At 40.9% G+C, this 18,395-nt stretch overlaps 1 pseudogene; it reads left to right on the top strand.

Annotated features, from left to right (window-relative positions):
* Positions 1 to 2,215: 2,215 nt before the first annotated feature.
* Positions 2,216 to 2,497, top strand: LOC116582899 (annotated as a pseudogene).
* The last annotated feature ends 15,898 nt before the right edge of the window (positions 2,498 to 18,395 follow it).

The raw sequence follows: 18,395 nt of genomic DNA on the forward strand, positions 1-18,395 counted from the left end.
TAAGCACCCAAAACTTGATTTCGGCTGAGGTCATGATCTCAAAGTCATGAGCCTGAACCCTGAGTTAGGCTGAGCAGTTAGCGTAGAGTCTGCTTGGGATTCTCTCCCTATGCCCCTTCCCCGACTCCAGCGCACATGCTCTCTCTCTCTCTCAAATAAATAAATAAATAAAATATAAAAAAAAAGAGATGCAACTATATGTTGTCTACAAAAGAATTATTTTATTTTATTTTAAGAGTTTATTTATTTAATTGACACAGAGAGAGAGATCACAAGTAGGCAGAGAGGCAGGCAGAGAGAGAGGGGGAAGCAGGCTCCCTGCTGAGCAGAGAGCCTGATTCGGGGTCCTATCCCAGGACCCTGAGATCATGACCTGAGGTGAAGGCAGAGGATTAACCCACTGAGCCACCCTGGCACCCCAAGAATTTATTTTAAATACAAAAGCAGATTTGGATTAAAAATAAAGGGATTGAGAAGGAGATAACATGTTAACTCCAAACCAAAGGGGGAATAGCAATATTAATTTCAGACAGAGAAGACTTCATAAAAAGGAAATTTTTTAGAGATAAAGAGGGGCATTACATAGTATTAAAGGAATCAATTCTCCAAGAATTCATAACACACCTTAACATATATGCACCAAACAACAGAGCTTCAAGCAACATCAGGCAAAAAAAGAATTGCAAGGAGAAATAGATGTATCCATATTATACTTGGAGACTTTAATACACCTGTATCAGAAATGAACACACCCAGCTCCCAGAAAACCACTGAATACATAGTAGAAATCAGCAATACCACTGATCAACTGGATATAATGCACATCTATAGATTACTTCATCTAACAAGAGAACACACATTCTTCTCAAGTTCCTATGCAACATTCATCAAGATAGACCATTCTAGGCCATAAAACATACTTCAAAAATTTAAAAAATATAGAAATCATATAATGACTTCTTTTAGACCCTAGTGTAATTAAACTAGAATTTAATAACAGAATGAGAGCTGGAAATTCCCCAAATACTCAGAGATCAAACACACTTAAAAAAAAAAAAGATTTTATCTATTTATTTGTCAGCTAGAGAGAGAGACAGACAGAGTGGGCAAGAGTGAACAAGCATGGGGAGCTACAGGCAGAGGTAGAAGCAGACTCTCTGCTGAGCAAGGATCCCAATTCGAAACTTGATCTCAGGGCCCCAGGATCATGACATGAGCCGAAGGCAGATGCTTAACTGACTGAGCCACACATCCCTAAACAACACATTTCTAAGTGACACAAGGGTCAAAGAGGAAAACTCAAGAGAAATCTTAAAATACTTAAATGAAAATGAAAACACAAGTTCTCAAAATCTGTAGGATACAGTGAAAGTAGTGCTTATAGGGAATTTTATAGTATTGAATGTACATATTAGAAAAGAAGAAAGATTAGAAATAATCTAAGATTCTACCCTAGGAAATTAGAACAAGAAGAGCAAATTAAACCCAAACTATACCAAATAGAATAAGTAATAAAAATATGAAATCAAAACCAGGAAATTAATGGATAAACTCAATGAAACAAATAGCTGGTTTTTGAAAAAAAAAAAACCAATAAAATTGGTAAGACTTTAGACAGGATAATTAAGAAAAAAAAAAAGAAAGGGCACAAATTACTAATATCAGAAATGAAAGAGAGAACATTAATACAGATCTCATGGACATTAAAAGGACAATAAAGGCATCCTATGAACAACTCTCTGTCCACATTTGATAACCTAGATAAAATGGATACATTTCTTGAAAGACACAATCTACCAAACCTCACACAAGAAGAGATAAAGCTATGTCTTTGAAAGAAATTGAATCTAAAATAAATAGCCCTCCAAAAGACAAAGCACCAGGCCAAGAAGTGTTCAGTGATAAACTATATGAAACATTTAGATCATATCAATTTTCTAGACTCTCTTCCAGAAGACAAAAGCAGAGAGAATTCTTTCTAACTCATTCTATAAGCCAGCATACCCTAAAACCAAATACCAAATACCAAAATCTGAAAGCAGACAAAGCTTCATAAGAAAATTGCAAATCATCTCTCTTATGAACGTACACACATTCATTGAGAAGAATCCTCAAAAGAAAATTGTCAAATCATATCCAACAATGCATAAAAAGGGTTACATAGCACAAGCAAGTGGGATTTATCCCAGGTATGCAAGTCTATTCACATTAGAAAATCAATGAATGACGCTGGGTCTCTTTAAAGGGGCCACAAAGGAAAGGTTTAGCTTTGCTAACCAAGGTGCAGTTTGGTTTGAGATTTTGCCTGGGATCTAGGTCTTAGCTCTGTGCTTGTTCATCCCCAACATAGCCACTGCACACATCCACAGGTTCACTAATGGGGGCAAGGAAAAAGATTGCCTATTATTCCTATCAGAAGAGTATGATGGAGAGAGATAGGCACATCTCTGGAGTTAATTGTTGCTATGGGTCAAAGGGTTTGGAAAGTATTGATTAAAGAAGAGTTTTCCTTTTTTAAAATTTAAATTCAATTAATCAACATATCTGAGGGTTTTGAAGGGGCTGGGGGTGGGAAGTTGGGGGAGCCAGGTGGAGGGTATTAAAGAGGGCACGTATTGCATGGAGCACTGGGTGTGGTACAAAAACAATGAATTCTGTTATGCTGAAAAGAAATAAAAAAAATTCAACTGATAAACACACACACACACACACACAACATATAATGGATTATTGGTTTCAGAGGTAGAGGTCAGTGTTTCATCAATCTTATATAATACCCAGTGCTCATTATATCACATGCCCTCCTTAATGTCTTTCACTCAGTTATCCCATCCTTCCACCTCTTTCCCCTCCAGCAACCCTTACTTTGTTTCCTATGACTAAGAGTCTCTTAAGCCTTGTCTCCCTCTCTGGTTTCATCTTGTTTTATTTTTTACTCTCTTCTCCTATGATTCTCTGTTTTCTCTCTTTTTTTTTTTCTGTTTTGTCTCTTAAATTCCATGTACCAGTGAGATCATATGATAATTGTCTTTCTCTGATTGACTTATTTTGCTTAACATAATACCCTCTAGAACTAGAGGGACACATTTGCAACCACATTGTTGCAAATGCAAGATTTCTTTTTTTTGGTGGCTGAGTAATATTCCATTTTGTGTGTATATATGTGTGTGTGTGTGTAAAATGTGTGTGTGTGTGTGTGTGTATATATATATATATATATATATATATATATATATACCTAGAAAGACTGAACTGTATATATACATGTGTGTGTATACAGTATACACATGTATATGTATACATGTGTATACTGTATACACACACATGTATATATACAGTTCAGTCTTTCTAGGTTGTTGTTAGGAACTTATCCATTTCTTCTAGGTTGTCCAAGATGTTCATCTCTCCTTGCTCATAGTAGTTTCTTACAATCCTTTGTATTTTTGTGGAATTCATTGTAATAGCTCATCTTTCCTTTTTTTCACATTTTTAAATTTAAATTCAATTAGTATAGTTTTTGAGGTAATGGTCAATGATTCATTAGTTGCATATAACACCCAGGGCTGATCATTACATGTCCCCTCCTTAATACCTATCAGCTAGTTACCCCTCCCCCCATATACCCTTGTCTATTTTGTTTCTTATGATTTAGAGTCTCCCATGGTTTGTCTCCCTCTCTGATTTCTTCTCATTCAGTTTTCCCTCCCTTCCCCGTGGTCCTCCAGACTATACCTTGTGTTCCACATATGAGTGAAACCATATGATTATTGTCATTCTTTGCTTGACTTATTTCATTTAGCTTAACTCCCTCCAGTTCCATCCATGCTGATGCAAATGGTGGGTATTCATCCCTTCTGATGGTTGAGTACTATTCTATGGTATGTATGTACCACATCTTCTCTATACATTCATCTGTTGAAGGACATCTCAGCTCCTTCCATAGTTTGGCTCTTGTGGACAGTGCTGCTATGAACATTGGGGTGCATGTGTCCCTTCTTTTCACTACATCTGTATCATTGGGGTAAATACCCAGGAGTGCAATGGCTGGGTCATAGGGTAACTCTATTTTTAGTTTGTGAGGAACCTCCATGCTGTTTTCCAGAACGATTGCACCAGCTTTCTTTCCCACCAACAGTGTGAGAGGGTTCCCCTTTCTCCACATCCTCGCCAACACTTGTTGTTTTCTGTCTTGTTAATTTTAGCCATTATAACTGCTGGAAGGTGGTATCTCTTTGCAGTTTTGAATTCCCTGATGACATGTGATCTGGAGCATTTTTTTATGGTCTACTGGCCATTTGGATGTCTTCTTTGGAGAAGTGTCTCTTCCTGCTTTCTGCCCATTTCTTGAGTGGATTCTTTGTTTCTTGGGTTTTGAGTTTGAGCAGTTCTTTGTAGATCCTGGAAGCAGACCTTTATCTATAGTGCCACTTGCAAATATCTTCTCCCATTCTGTAGGTTGTCTTTTACTTTTGTTGATTGTTTCCTTTGCTGTGCAGAAGCTTTTCTTTCTTGATGACGTCCCAATAGCTCATTTTTGCTTTTGTTTCCCTAGGCTTTAGAGACATGTCTTGTAAGAAGTTGCAGTGTCCAAGGTCCAAGAGGTTGTTGCCTGTGTTTCCTTCTAGTATCTTGATGTGAGGCAGGAATCAATTACCTTTCTTTCCCAATGTATTTGAGTCCTCTTTCTTTGTGAGTCTAGCTAGAAGTTTGCCAGTTTTATTTATCTTTCCAAAAAGGCAGCTTGTATTTTCATTGATCTTTTGTCTTTTTAGTCTCCATTGCATTTATTTCCACATTCCTTTTTGTTATTTCCTTATTTCTACTGTTATAGGGCTTTGCTTTTTTCTTTTTTTTATTCCTACTTCTTTCCCATATAAAATTAGGTTGGTTATTGGAGAGCTTTCAGATGGATTGATGAGGACTGGAATTTCTATGAAATTCCCCCTTAGAACTACTTTTGCTGCATCCCCTAAGTTTTCATAGGTCCTCTTTTTCATTAGTCTCAAGGTACTTTTAAAATATCTTTTGATTTCTTCTTTGACCATTGGTTGTTTAGTGGCATGCTGTTAAGTCTCCACATAATTCTGACTGTTCATTTTCTTCTGGTGACTGATTTCTACTTTCATACCATTGTGGTTGGACAAGATTTGAAACAGAGGGTGAAGGGAGCATCAGTTTAATGGTAGGTTTCCTGGGCTTTTATTCTGAGGGAAGACCACATGTCACGTGGAGACAGAGGAACGTTTGGTGAGACCGGAGCTGAGGGGCAGGATCAACCCTTATTAAAATTACTGACCATGCAGGCTGTGTACCACTGTTCACACTGTAGCCCTGATGGACTTGTACTTCCTTAGAAACCTTTTGTAGGAGGTGCAGGGTGGCCTTCTCTAACAAAAAGGTGCCATGTGGGTTCATGGCATGGTCCCAGGTCAGCAACCAGGATATATGGTCAATTGGGAGATCAGAACCCAACTTTCTTTTGGAAGTGACAGAAACGGGGCATGGTGTGCTTTGTGATAATAGCCAAGGTCCCGAGTGACCCACTGGTTGTTGTTGGTAGGTGGGGTAGTGGGGCCTGTGGATCTGTCTCATCATATCCTGTGGAATTAGGGAGGCCCTCCTGTCTTTTGAGTTGTGTGGAGACAGGTAGACAGCAATTTCTGGTCAGGCACCAGGATTGCATTGGATTGGTACCAGAGTTGCAATGTGCTCAGCGGGGAGCCTCTCCTTCATTTCCATACAAACTGACCAGGGGTCTGTGACTATGGTTCCTAACAGCAGCGTGGGGAGAGGAGGGCAGTGGTGGTGCACACTTCCTAGGGTTGTGGTCAAGATTAGTCTGGAGCCCACCAAGGTCAGCCATGCCTGGCTGGGAAAGCACCCAGTCAATCTATTTGTGGGCAGGGTGCCCATGGCACTTTAAAGCTGGTACCCATGCTGCTGCCTCCTACTTTTCATCATCCTCATGGTAATGAGCCTTTGCTGTTCCCCATGGTCCCCTGGGGTATTGCCCTCCTTCCATCTGGCCTTCGTCTTCTGCCTTGTGCAACCCAATGTCAGGGTAGTCTTCTCAAGAGGCAGCTCTGTCAGTCCCCTGAATGAACACTTCCATGGATCCCCTGTGAGGTGAGGATGATACCCTGCCTTGGAAGGGAGCTGCAGGTTCTCAATCAGGAGATCCATGTCTTCCTTTTCAGCCTGGCCTGCCCTCCCCTCTGCCTCCTCAGGGAAGATGTCCCCACTTCCTGAGCTGACAGTTCTGACGTTAAATTCTAATATTGTTTTCTGTTTCTCCATGCCTTAGTTCCTCCATGGCATGTATTTTGAAACTCTCAGTGGGTTTTCAGCAGTCCTACAGGGCTGTCTGCTAGTGTCGTAGGGGCAGCCTTCCCTATCACCTCCCTCAGCATGTCCCTGAGCCCTGGAGCTAGCTATCCCACTGAGTGTTGAGGGACCCAACCAAGCCCATCAGGAGCCCAATGTCAGTTGTGTAGACTCATGAGTGCCAGGAGCAGTGGGCAGCTGGCATGGGCCAGGTACAAGCAGTTTCTCTTTCTCGTTCCTTCCCCCACTCTTCCCAGAGGTAGCTCAGAGCAGCCTCTGGCCCCACATCTCGAGATCCCTTGACCTGTGCCTCCTGCATTCAGCTGGTGAGCTTAGTGGTTTCCTGTTGCTTCTGTCTCCCATACCCACACCCATGGCAGTTCTAGATCAGGGGAGGGATCATACCCTTGTCTGTACTTGATCCTCTTTCTATCCTGCACTCAGCCCACCCACATTTTGCCTTTCCATGGATGTGCTTGGAAGCAAGCTCATCCACAGGGAACCTATTAGCCAAATGGATCCAGGTAAAGACCGCTGAGTTAGTGATCCAGGATAGAGAACTTGCCTGCTCTGAAATCTGTCCCACACTCTCTGAGCATCTCATACTAAAACAGAAATAATAATAGCTTTCTGGATTATGAAGTGACACCTATCTCTACTTACACACTCTGGAATGTATAGGTGCTGATCTTGGACAGAAAAGGACCATGGCTCCTGTGGGTTAGGATTAACAGTTAAAGTATAAGGATTCAGTGAAATTTGAATTTGAGGCATAGAGTGAATAAATATTGTCAAGGAAATACTCCCAAGTAGGGCATATGAATGTTGCGTACCAAAGTTTTTTCAAATAGATTACTGAAAGAAAAATCTTTTTTATTGTTTATTTTAATTCCAGTTAAGTTAACATACAGTATTATGTTAGTTTCAGGTTTACAATAGCGTGATTCAGTCATTCTATATACTACTTGCTCATCAAGAAAAGTGTACTCATAGTCCCTTTCATCTGTTTCACTCATCCCGCCGTCCACCTCCCCTTTGGTAACCTTCAGTTTGTTCTCTATTGTTAAGAATCTGTATTTTGGTTTGTCTCTTTTTTCTTCCTTATTTATGTATGTTTGTATCTTCAATTCTACATAAGAGTGACATCATATGGTACTGTCTTTCTCTGAGTGACTGATTTCATTTAGGATAATCCTCTCTAGATCCATCCGTGTGGCTGCAAATGGCAAGATTTCATTCTTTTATGGCTGAGTAATAGTCCATTCTCTCTGTGTGTGTGTGTGTGTGTGTGTGTGTGTGTGTGTCTGTGCATATACATCTATCACCTCATTTATCACTTTATTAACAGACACTTAGGATTATTACATATTGTGATCTTGTAAATAATGCTGCAAGAAACATAGGGGTGCATGTATCCTTTTGAGTTATTGCTTTTGTATTCTTTGGGTAAATACCAGTAGTGTGATTGCTGGATCCTAGGGTAGCTCTATTTTTATCGTCTTGAAGAACCTCCATTCTGTTTTCCAGAGTGGCTGCACCAGGTTGCAGGTTCCACCAACAGTGCACGAGGATTCCCCCTTCTCCACATCCTCCCAACACCTGTTGTTCCTTGTGCTGTTGATGGGAGCCTTTCTGACAGTATGTTGTAATATCTCATTATACCTTTGATTTGTGTTCTTCTGAAATTGGTTCATGGTGAACAACTTTTCATGAGATATTTGGGCATCTATATTTCTTCTTTGGAGAAATGTCTGTTCATTCTACTGACTACTTTTTAAGTGGACTATTTGTTTTTTGGGTGCTGAGTTGTATCTATTCTATATATTTTAGACACTATCCCTTTATTGTATAGGATATTTGCAAATATCTTCTCCCTTTTAGTAGTTTTTCTTGTGATTATTACTTCTTCATAGTTCTTCTGCTATGTGGAAACTTTCTGATAGATTCCCAGTAGTTTATTTTTGCTTTTATTTCCTTTGCCTCAGGAGACAGCATAGAAAAGTGTTCATTTGGCCCATGTCAAGAAATTACTCTTTGTGCCCTCTTGCAGGGTTTTTATGGTTTCAGGTCTTCAGGTCTTCCATTGAGGTTTTGAAACTGTTTTGAGTTTATTTTTCTGTATGGTGTAAGAAAGCAGTCTAATTTCATTCTTTTGTGTGTAGCTGTCCAGTTTTTCCAACACTATTTGTTGTAGAGACTGCCCTTTTCCTTTTTGAAATTCTTGCCTGCTTTGTGAAAGAGTAATTGGTCACATAATTGTGGGTTTATATCTGAGCTTCTATCCTGTTCCCTTGGTCGCTGTGTGTATTTTTGTGCCAGTACCATACTGTTAGGTTGACTACAGCTTTGTAGTATAACTTTAAATCTGGATTTGTGTCTGCTCCAGCTTTGGTTTTCTTTCTTAACATTACATTGGCTGTTAAGTTTCTTTGGTGGTTCCATACAAATTTTTATGAGTGACTGCTTGAGTTCTTTTTGTTTAACTTTAATTCAGTGAGCCAACTTAGAGTACATCATTAGTTTCAGATGTAGTGCTCAATAATAGATCAGGTGTGTATAACACCTTGTGCCCATTGCATCATGTGCCCTCTTTAGCGCCCATCACCCAGTTACCTCATCCCCACCCACCTCCCCTCCAGCAACCCTCATTTTGTTCCTGTAATGAAGAGTCTCTCATGGCTTTTCTTTGAAGACTTCCCATTCAAGTTTCCCTCCCTTCCCCTCTGATCCTCTGTGGTGTTTCATCCATTTCACATATGGGTGAACCCATGTGCCAATTGTCTTTCTCTGATAGACTTATTCTCCTCAGCATAATACCCTCCAGTTCCAGCCAGGTGGATGTGATGGTAAGTCTTGATCCTCTCTGATGGCTGAATGATATTCCGTTGTAGATATGAACCACATCTTCTTTATCCATTCATCTGTCTGTGGACATCTGGGCTTTTTCCATAGTTGGGCTCGTGTGGATATTGTTGCGATGAACATTGGGGGGCAGGTGCCACTATTTTTCACTCAATCTATATCTTTACAGTAAATACCAAGTAGTGAAATTGCTGGGTCATAGGGTCATAGGTCAAGTTCTTGAAGAAACTCAATAACATTTGGCAGAGTGGCTGTACAAGCTTGCATTCCCACCAGCAGTGTAAGAGTTCCCCTTTCACCACATCCTCTCCAACACTGGTTGTTCCCTGCCTTGTTCATTTTAGCCATGCCAGCTGTTGTAAGGTGGTATCTTTGATTTGTATTTTGCTGATGACTATTTTTTTTTTTTTTTTTTTTTTTCTACTTACCACAGATCCTTGATATTTTATTATACTTGCTTTATCTTGTATCTACTTAGGTAACCATTTCTCTATCATCCCTCAGTCCATTTTTTTATTTTTTATTTTTTTTTTTTATTTTATTTATTTATTTTTTTTTAATTTCCAGCATAACAGTATTCATTATTTTTGCACCACACCCCGTGCTCCATGCAATCCGTGCTCTCTATAATACCCACCACCTGGTACCCCAACCTCCCACCCCCCGTCCTTTCAAAACCCTCAGATTGTTTTTCAGAGTCCATAGTCTCTCATGGTTCACCTCCCCTTCCAATTTCCCCCAACTCCCTTCTCCACTCTAAGTCCCCATGTCCTCCATGCTATTTGTTATGCTCCACAAATAAGTGAAACCATATGATAATTGACTCTCTCTGCTTGACTTATTTCACTCAGCATAATCTCTTCCAGTCCCGTCCATGTTGCTACAAAAGTTGGGTATTCATCCTTTCTGATGGAGGCATAATACTCTATCCCCAGGGGTACAGGTCTGTGAATCACCAGGTTTACACACTTCACAGCACTCACCAAAGCACATACCCTCCCCAATGTCCATAATCCCACCCCCTTCTCCCAAACCCCCTCCCCCCAGCAACCCTCAGTTTGTTTTGTGAGATTAAAAGTCACTTATGGTTTGTCTCCCTCGCAATCCCATCTTGTTTCATTTATTCTTCTCCTACCCACTTAAGCCCCCATGTTGCATCACCACTTCCTCATATCAGGGAGATCATATGATAGTTGTCTTTCTCTGCTTGACTTATTTCGCTAAGCATGATACGCTCTAGTTCCATCCATGTTGTCGCAAATGGCAAGATTTCATTTCTTTTGATGGCTGCATAGTATTCCATTGTGTATATATACCACATCTTCTTGATCCATTCATCTGTTGATGGACATCTAGGTTCTTTCCATAGTTTGGCTATTGTGGACATTGCTGCTATAAACATTCGGGTGCATGTGCCCCTTTGGATCACTACGTTTGTATCCTTAGGGTAAATACCCAATAGTGCAATTGCTGGGTCATAGGGCAGTTCTATTTTCAACATTTTGAGGAACCTCCATGCTGTTTTCCAGAGTGGCTGCACCAGCTTGCATTCCCACCAACAGTGTAGGAGGGTTCCCCTTTCTCCGCATCCTCGCCAGCATCTGTCATTTCCTGACTTGTTTATTTTAGCCATTCTGACTGGTGTGAGGTGATATCTCATTGTGGTTTTGATTTGTATTTCCCTGATGCCGAGTGATATGGAGCACTTTTTCATGTGTCTGTTGGCCATCTGGATGTCTTCTTTGCAGAAATGTCTGTTCATGTCCTCTGCCCATTTCTTGATTGGATTATTTGTTCTTTGGGTGTTGAGTTTGCTAAGTTCTTTATAGATTCTGGACACTAGTCCTTTATCTGATATGTCATTTGCAAATATCTTCTCCCATTCTGTCAGTTGTCTTTTGATTTTGTTAACTGTTTCCTTTGCTGTGCAAAAGCTTTTGATCTTGATGAAATCCCAATAGTTCATTTTTGCCCTTGCTTCCCTTGCCTTTTGCGTTGTTCCTAGGAAGATGTTGCTGCGGTTGAGGTCAAAGAGGTTGCTGCCTGTGTTCTCCTCAAGGATTTTGATGGATTCCTTTCGCACATTGAGGTCCTTCATCCATTTTGAGTCTATTTTTGTGTGTGGTGTAAGGAAATGGTCCAATTTCATTTTTCTGCATGTGGCTGTCCAATTTTCCCAGCACCATTTATTGAAGAGGCTGTCTTTTTGCCATTGGACATTCTTTCCTGCTTTGTCGAAGATTAGTTGACCATAGAGTTGAGGGTCTATTTCTGGGCTCTCTATTCTGTTCCATTGATCTATGTGTCTGTTTTTGTGCCAGTACCATGCTGTCTTGATGACGACAGCTTTGTAATAGAGCTTGAAGTCCGGAATTGTGATGCCACCAACGTTGGCTTTCTTTTTCAATATCCCTTTGGCTATTCGAGGTCTTTTCTGGTTCCATATAAATTTTAGCATTATTTGTTCCATTTCTTTGAAAAAGATGGATGGTACTTTGATAGGAATTGCATTAAATGTGTAGATTGCTTTAGGTAGCATAGACATTTTCACAATATTTATTCTTCCAATCCAGGAGCATGGAACATTTTTCCATTTCTTTGTGTCTTCCTCAATTTCTTTCATGAGTACTTTATAGTTTTCTGAGTATAGATTCTGTGTCTCTTTGGTTAGGTTTATTCCTAGGTATCTTATGGTTTTGGGTGCAATTGTAAACGGGATTGACTCCTTAATTTCTCTTTCTTCTGTCTTGCTGTTGGTGTAGAGAAATGCAACTGATTTCTGTGCATTGATTTTATATCCTGACACTTTACTGAATTCCTGTATAAGTTCTAGCAGTTTTGGAGTGGAGTCTTTTGGGTTTTCCACATATAGTATCATATCATCTGCGAAGAGTGATAATTTGACTTCTTCTTTGCCGATTTGGATGCCTTTAATTTCCTTTTGTTGTCTGATTGCTGAGGCTAGGACCTCTAGTACTATGTTGAATAGCAGTGGTGATAATGGACATCCCTGCCGTGTTCCTGACCTTAGCGGAAAAGCTTTCAGTTTTTCTCCATTGAGAATGATATTTGCGGTGGGTTTTTCATAGATGGCTTTGATGATATTGAGGTATGTGCCCTCTATCCCTACACTTTGAAGAGTTTTGATCAGGAAGGGATGCTGTACTTTGTCAAATGCTTTTTCAGCATCTATTGAGAGTATCATATGGTTCTTGTTCTTTCTTTTATTGATGTGTTGTATCACATTGACTGATTTGCGGATGTTGAACCAACCTTGCAGCCCTGGAATAAATCCCACTTGGTCGTGGTGAATAATCTTTTTAATGTACTGTTGAATCCTATTGGCTAGTATTTTGTTGAGTATTTTCGCATCTGTGTTCATCAAGGATATCGGTCTATAGCTCTCTTTTTTGGTGGGATCCTTGTCTGGTTTTAGGATCAAGGTGATGCTGGCCTCATAAAATGAGTTTGGAAGTTTTCCTTCCATTTCTATTTTTTGGAACAGTTTCAGGAGAATAGGAATTAGTTCTTCTTTAAATGTTTGGTAGAATTCCCCCGGGAAGCCGTCTGGCCCTGGGCTTTTGTTTGTTTGGAGATTTTTAATGACTGTTTCAATCTCCTTACTGGTTATGGGTCTGTTCAGGCTTTCTATTTCTTCCTGGTTCAGTTGTGGTAGTTTATATGTTTCTAGGAATGCATCCATTTCTTCCAGATTGTCAAATTTATTGGCGTAGAGTTGCTCATAGTATGTTCTTATAATAGTTTGTATTTCTTTGGTGTTAGTTGTGATCTCTCCTCTTTCATTCATGATTTTATTTATTTGGGTCCTTTCTCTTTTCTTTTTGATAAGTCGGGCCAGGGGTTTATCAATTTTATTAATTCTTTCAAAGAACCAGCTCCTAGTTTCGTTGATTTGTTCTATTGTTTTTTTGGTTTCTATTTCATTGATTTCTGCTCTGATCTTTATGATTTCTCTTCTCCTGCTGGGCTTAGGGTTTCTTTCTTGTTCTTTCTCCAGCTCCTTTAGGTGCAGGGTTAGGTTGTGTACCTGAGACCTTTCTTGTTTCTTGAGAAAGGCTTGTACCGCTATATATTTTCCTCTCAGGACTGCCTTTGTTGTGTCCCACAGATTTTGAACCGTTGTATTTTCATTATCATTTGTTTCCATGATTTTTTTCAATTCTTCTTTAATTTCCCGGTTGACCCATTCATTCTTTAGAAGGATGCTGTTTAGTCTCCATGTATTTGGGTTCTTTCCAAACTTCCTTTTGTGGTTGAGTTCTAGCTTTAGAGCATTGTGGTCTGAAAATATGCAGGGAATGATCCCAATCTTTTGATACCGGTTGAGTCCTGATTTAGGACCGAGGATGTGATCTATTCTGGAGAATGTTCCATGTGCACTAGAGAAGAATGTGTATTCTGTTGCTTTGGGATGAAATATTCTGAATATATCTGTGATGTCCATCTGGTCCAGTGTGTCGTTTAAGGCCTTTATTTCCTTGCTGATCTTTTGCTTGGATGATCTGTCCATTTCAGTGAGGGGAGTGTTAAAGTCCCCTACTATTATTGTATTATTGTTGATGTGTTTCTTTGATTTTGTTATTAATTGGTTTATATAGTTGGCTGCTCCCACGTTGGGGGCATAGATATTTAAAATTGTTAAATCTTCTTGTTGGACAGACCCTTTGAGTATGATATAGTGTCCTTCCTCATCTCTTATTATAGTCTTTGGCTTAAAATCTAATTGATCTGATATAAGGATTGCCACTCCTGCTTTCTTCTGATGTCCATTAGCATGGTAAATTCTTTTCCACCCCCTCACTTTAAATCTGGAGGTGTCTTCGGGCTTAAAATGAGTTTCTTGGAGGCAACATATAGATGGGTTTTGTTTTTTTATCCATTCTGATACCCTGTGTCTTTTGACAGGGGCATTTAGCCCATTAACATTCAGGGTAACTATTGAGAGATATGAATTTAGTGCCATTGTATTGCCTGTAAGTTGACTGTTACTGTATATGGTCTCTGTTTCTTTCTGATCTACCACTTGTAGGCTCTCTCTTTGCTTAGAGGACCCCTTTCAATATTTCCTGTAGAGCTGGTTTGGTATTTGCAAATTCTTTCAGTTTTTGTTTGTCCTGGAAGCTTTTAATCTCTCCTTCTATTTTCAATGATAGCCTAGCTGGATATAGTATTCTTGGCTGCATGTTTTTCTCGTCTAGTGCTCTGAAAATATCATGCCAGCTCTTTCTGGCCTGCCAGGTCTCTGTGGATAAGTCAGCTGCCAATCTAATATTTTTACCATTGTATGTTACAGACTTCTTTTCCCGGGCTGCTTTCAGGATTTTCTCTTTGTCACTGAGACTTGTAAATTTTACTATTAGGTGACGGGGTGTGGGCCTATTCCTATTGATTTTGAGGGGCGTTCTCTGAACCTCCTGAATTTTGATACTCGTTCCCTTTGCCATATTGGGGAAATTCTCCCCAATAATTCTCTCCAGTATACCTTCTGCTCCCCTCTCTCTTTCTTCTTCTTCTGGAATCCCAATTATTCTAATGTTGTTTTGTCTTATGGTGTCACTTATCTCTCGAATTCTCCCCTCGTGGTCCAGTAGCTGTTTGTCCCTCTTTTGCTCAGCTTCTTTATTCTCTGTCATTTGGTCTTCTATATCACTAATTCTTTCTTCTGCCTCATTTATCCTAGCAGTGAGAGCCTCCATTTTTGATTGCACCTCATTAATAGCTTTTTTGATTTCAACTTGGTTAGATTTTAGTTCTTTTATTTCTCCAGAAAGGGCTTTTATATCTCTCGAGAGGGTTTCTCTAATATCTTCCATGCCTTTTTCGAGCCCGGCTAGAACCTTGAGAATTGTCATTCTGAACTCTAGATCAGACATATTACCAATGTCTGTATTGATTAGGTCCCTAGCCTTCGGTACTGCCTCTTGTTCTTTTTTCTGTGTTGAATTTTTCCGTCTTGTCATTTTGTCCAGATAAGAGTATATGAAGGGGCAAGTAAAATACTAAAAGGGTGGCAACAACCCCAGGAAAAAATGCTTTAACCAAATTAGAAGAGATCCAAAATCGTGAGGGGGGAGAAAGGGGATAAAAAGAGGTTCAAAAAGGAAGAAAGAAAAAAAAAAGAAAAAAGAAAAAAAAAAAAGAAAAGAGAAAAGAAAAGAATTAAAAAAAAAAAAGGAAAAAACCAAAGAAAAATGTAAAAAAGAAAAAATATATATATTAGATAAACTAGTAAAAAATCGTTAAAAAAGAAAAAGGTAACAGTTAAAAAAAAAAAATTTTACCCGAAGGCGAGAAAAAAAAAAAAAAATGAAAAAGAAAAAAATTAAATTAACTGCAAGACTAAAAAAAAAATCACAGGGAAAAAGCCATGAGTTCCGTGCTTGGCTTTCTCCTCCTCTGGAATTCTGCTGCTCTCCTTGGTATTGAAACCGCACTCCTTGGTAGGTGAACTTGGTCTCGGCTGGATTTCTTGTTGATCTTCTGGGGGAGGGGCCTGTTGTAGTGATTCTCAAGTGTCTTTGCCCCAGGCGGAATTACACCGCCCTTACTCGGGGCCGGGGTGAGTAATCCGCTCGGGTTTGCTTTCAGGAGCTTTTGTTCCCTGAGCGCTTTCCGTAGAGTTCCGGAGGACGGGAATACAAATGGCGGCCTCCTGGTCTCCGGCCTGGAGGAGCCGAGAGCCCAGGGCCGCACTCCTCAGTGCGCCCTCAGAGAACAGCGCCCAGTTACTCCCGTCTGCCTGACCTCCGGCCCCGCTCCGAGCTCACCGAGCCTGCGACCAGTTCAAGGTAACACCGAGCTGTGAGCTTACTGTCGGCTCTGTCTCTGTAGCCGGCTTTCCTGTTCCAATACCCGCAAGCTCTGCGACACTCAGACACCCCTGATCCTTCTGTGACCCTGCGGGACCTGAGGCCACGCTGAACCCGCGTGGGCTTCGCCCCGGTTTAGCCTCTGGAGCGATGTCCCTCAGCGGAACAGACTTTTAAAAGTCCTGATTTTGTGCGCCGTTGCTCCGCCGCTTGCCGGGAGCCGGCCCCTCCCCCCGGGGTCTATCTTCCCGTCGCTTTGGATTCACTTCTCCGCCGGTCCTACCTTTCAGAAAGTGGTTGTTTTTCTGTTTCCAGAATTGCTGCTGTTCTTCTCTTCGATCTGCCGATGGATTTTCAGGTGTTTGCAATCTTTAGATAAGCTTTCTAGCTGATCTCCGGCTAGCTGAAGCAGTCTCAGCCTGCTACTTCTCCGCCATCTTGACCCCTCCTGCTGATGACTATTGATGTGGAGCACTTTTTCGTGTGTCTCCTGGTCACTTGTAAGTGCTATTGGTAGAAACGTATGTTCATGTTTACACCTGTGTCTTATGTTGGGATAGGCATAGTCCCGGGAGCATGGAAGGTGTGATCTGCTTAGGTGTGGAGACCTTCAGAGACATTTGAAAGGGCTAGAGTTGAGGAGGGTATCAGCGTCAGGCTTGGCATTCAGTATGATATGAAGTTATAAATAAGCAGAGATTGGTTCAAGATTTCATTCCAATTTTTCCTGCTCTAAATTACTCCATGGAGTTGGAAAAGGCATGATTTCTGACTGTGTTGTAGGAAGAGCCCTTCTCTTCACAAAGGTGTCCCTGTTCCCTGGGGATAAAAGTCAACCTAAGGTTGGGGTTAGGGCCTAGGATGATGGCTGGTTCAATCAGCCAACTGTGTGGCAAGACTCTTGGAGTGCTGAGTTGAGGGCATCGGTCAGGGCGAGTATTAGGCTCTAGGTCTGTGTCCAACAGGCCACTGAATGTGGTGGGTGGCCTTAGGTGTGCATGCAGATTTCTCCTGCTCTGAATTGTTTCCAGAGTTCCAAACAGCATGGTTTCCTTCTGGGTGGCAGGCAGAGTCTTCTGGAATCCATTGGGTGTCCCCGTCCCTGTGGTTTGGTGCCAGGTCTCTGGGGACACACTCCTCCAAGCCCAACCTAGGGTCAGTTTGGGGTCAATTAGGGTCAGGTTTTAGGATCATGGGTTAGGTTCTGGTTTTACGGTCATGGGTTAGGCTCAGGGGTTAAGGTTAGGGGATGGGGTAAGAGTAAGCTTAGGGGTTTGCTAGAGTTAATTTATTGGTCTTTTACTATGAGTTGTCCATGCTTGAATAAGATATTTTCTTAGAGTATTTTACAGTGAGTAAAGTTTACTCTATAAGTCAAATTACGGAGAAGAAACAAATGTTTCAAAGCAATACTTGAAACTATATTTCTTGACATTTATGTTTTATGGTGAAAATAATTAAAAATTGAGTTGCTCTGTCTCTCATCTCACAGACAGATTCACTGGCCCTGTCTTTCTGGTGTTGGCTGAAAAGTATCTTCTCAGTGGGCTTCCTTAATGGCCTCTCTGAATAGGATGCTCTCTTAGTCCTTAGCCTGCATTCCTTCCTACTGTTGATCCATTGATTATATTCCACGGTCTTTGCAAGCTCCCAGGTGGGACTAGAGCTATACATTTGCACTAAGTAGATACTCCATAAATATTTATTAATTGAACAAGTATGGGTTTCTTTTTAATCAAAAATATCCACGTTTTATCAGTGAATTTTTTACCATTACAGAATATATTTGGAGAAATCTACTGCTCCGTGAGTACACATGTGTCAAGGCTTTGGTTTTCTTGTGTCCTGTGTCATGCTTCCCTGAGCTGGCCGGAGTGCTCCTGACCCATGTATGAAGCTCAGCTTCAAACCTTAGGGGTGAGTTCTGTGAAGGTGCTGGGGGGCATTTGGGGGTCTTGTCCTGCTGGACACCACGGTGTCATCTGGGGCCAGATGTGATGTGAGCACCCCCTCTTTTCCTAGCTTTTCCCATCCAGCTCTATCCTCTGTCAAAATGTGGGTTTCCCACTAACTGTGTCTTTGCAGACAAACTCTGAGATGGGCTATGCTTGGGACTCATTGACATCACAGAGTCTCATTATAACCAGTGTCAAAGGTTTCTGTGGCACTGACATGACCTATGTTCCCAGAGTATGCCCATGAAGAGTCCCATGAGAGTCTGGGAGTCCAGGAAAGATAAATGGGTGATTGTGGCTCTAGGTCAAGCCACTCTGGGGGATCCTGCTGAAGGTCATGTCACCTCTCAGTCTGGCTCTTTCACTGATTTCCAGTATGGCCTAGGAAAGTCATTTCTACCGAACTTCAGGCTCATCATTTCTA

The sequence above is a fragment of the Mustela erminea genome, chromosome 2 (genome assembly GCF_009829155.1).
Source record: "Mustela erminea isolate mMusErm1 chromosome 2, mMusErm1.Pri, whole genome shotgun sequence".
Lineage (NCBI taxonomy): Eukaryota > Metazoa > Chordata > Mammalia > Carnivora > Mustelidae > Mustela > Mustela erminea.